The sequence below is a fragment of the Gymnoscopelus microlampas genome (genome assembly GCF_963454915.1).
Source record: "Gymnoscopelus microlampas genome assembly, chromosome: 13".
In the NCBI taxonomy this organism is placed as follows: domain Eukaryota; kingdom Metazoa; phylum Chordata; class Actinopteri; order Myctophiformes; family Myctophidae; genus Gymnoscopelus; species Gymnoscopelus microlampas.
Window position 1 is genome coordinate 12,021,527 of NC_139950.1, and position 2,750 is coordinate 12,024,276.

Below are 2,750 nucleotides of genomic sequence, written 5' to 3' on the forward strand. Positions count from 1 at the left end.
TCTGCGTGCGTGCGCGCGCGTGTGTGTGTGTGTGTGTGTGTGTGTGTGTGCGTATGTGTTGTGTGCGCTGTGCTGTGGGTCAGAGGAGACCCCGCTGTGTCGCTTCAGAGGGAGGTGGGGAGGTGAGGAGGTGCAAATGCAACGTTCTTCTATGCCGTTAAGCGCTCGACCGTTGCCTCCTCCTGCTCCGCTCTCATAGATCTGCTTCTTCTTGTCTTCCTGTCTGCTTGTCTCTCTCTCTCCCTCCCTCCCACCCACTCCCACCCTTCTCTCTCTCTCTCTCTCTCTCTCTCTCTCTCTCTCTCTCTCTCTCTCTCTCTCTCTCTCTCTCTCTCTCTCTCTCTCTCTCTCTCTCTCTCTCTCTCTCTCTCTCTCTCTCTCTCTCTCTCTCTCTCTCTGCGCCCCCCCCCCCTCCTCTCCGCCCCTCTCAGTATAGTTGTAGTGGTTCTGTGCGGAGCAGAGCGCACGCCTCGGGGCCAGCCTCCCCAGCCTCCCCGGCTGTAGGAGCTGGGGGAGGAGGAGAGGACCCAGCGCCGCCCCTAGAGAAGGTTATACCTCAAGGTATAACGCAGCTTTAACAGTGGTCTCAGTTTAAAGCCCTTTTAGACACATCACAGGAACAATCCATAGTGACAATCTTAACTCCGAGAGTAGGCTTATATAGGCTACACATGGAACCACATGGACCCGTAGGGGATTTTTTTTTTTTTTACTTTGCAGAGATGAGCGCAGTGCCAGTGAGGTGATCTAATAGAAGTAAACATGCAAACGTAAGCAAAGGTGATTTTATATATGTTAGGCATGTGCCTTTGGTTGGTTGGACTGTGTTGTTGATGAATAATCAATTTGATTGGAAATCTTATCGGAAACGGTGCATAGCAGAATGATGACGTCTCAAAGGAATTGCGCACGTGTATTGCCTATTATAGGCCTACATTTGCTGTATTTTTTGTGTTTATTTAAACATAATTGTGACGGTGAACAGTCGTAGTTTAATAACTTCAAAATAATCATTCCAATATTAATGAGGAACATCATTGAACAACAATAAATTGCTCTCAAATCGAAAAATGAAGGGAAGGCCCGCGGGCCTGCTGCTCCATGATGTGTCTTAAGGTGATTTAATTGGACTCTACGGGTGTTAAAGTGAAATAAAGATGGCGTTTAAGTGTGTTTAAAGTCACCTGGACCCCCATCTCAAAATGTGTTGTTCCAGGGACCCCTCCAGAAGCAAAGATTTTAGTTACAAACGTTCGCTTTGGAAAAAAAAAGAAAAAAGATTTGCACACATTGACAGGTTTAGGCCAGGGCTATTTGCAAAAATAATGAATAGAAAATAACAGAATCATATTCTGCACTTCAAAGGGCGTAAAGTATAATATAGCATACCTGAAAAGGAAGAAGAAATCAGCATTGACCAAAATGTGTCCAATACTATTTATATGTTTTAGGAAGAACAGGCCAATGCTCCTTTATTTATCCTTTGTTACCAACAACAAGTGATCTACTGCACGATTTATAGCCTACAAGACGAGTGATATTTGGAGCTCTTGCGCATTTTGGCATCGCTTCAGAAAGATAGGATACTTTTGGAATAAATCCGTCATATAGAACTCCCCTATAAAGTTTTTTAACCTTTCTGTGACATTTATCGCCAGATGTGGGCTCGTTGTTAGCCTTCAGAGAGAGATAATAGGTCTGCACGAAAACGAACGGACGGTCCTAACCAGTGGTGTAAAGTAACTAAGTACATTTACTTAAGTACTGTACTTTTTTTTTACTTTACTGGAGTATTTCCAAATGTCTGTACTTTCTTTTTTACTTCTACTCCACTACATCTCATAGGCAAATATTATACTTTTACTCCATTACAATTATTTGAAAACTTTAGGTAGGCCTACTATATAGTTACTGTGCAGATTTTGATTATTATTACAAAAAAAATACAATACCCACTTCAGTCCTATATTATATTTCAGCTATTTGAAAATAGCGGATCTAAGCTCACAATTTGCTCGTGAGCATGTAGATCTGCTATTTTCAAAAGATTTTAATACATTTTATACATTTGAAAACTTCAAATGGGACATTCTGCATATACTGTCGACTTTTGGTGGGCCTACATTTTGATAACAATATACACTTTTACTCAAGTACATTTAGAATTTCGGACTTTTACTTGTAACAGAGTAGCCTATTATTTCTATATTGGAGTATTGATACTTTTACTTAAATAAAAAGCGTGAGCACTTTTTCAACCCACTGGTCTTTGAACGCGGTCGTTCGAGGTCACTGCATGGTCTCTCAGACTCAGAGATGAACATGAAAGAAAAGATGAAAGAAGAGGCTACATTTCAAAACTATATGAATTTTCTATGTTTAGCCCAGACGCTGAGCCCCCATATATATATATATATATATATATATATATATATATATATATATATATATATATATATATATATATATATATATATATATATATATATATATATATATATATATAATATATATATATATATATGTATAACACAAATGGCAGCAGCTACGCTTTGTGATCAATATGAGCGACATGTATGTGGTTCTCAAAGTGGGGTCCGGGGACCCCCAGGGGTACTTAGTTGGCGGGGTCCCCAGGAAAAGTATCCTACTAAATATAGAATCGCAATCATTTATCCATTTAGATGTCGGCAGATCTACAAGCTTGCAGCTAAGCTTGTAGATCTGCTATTTTCTTTTTTTTTGTAAAC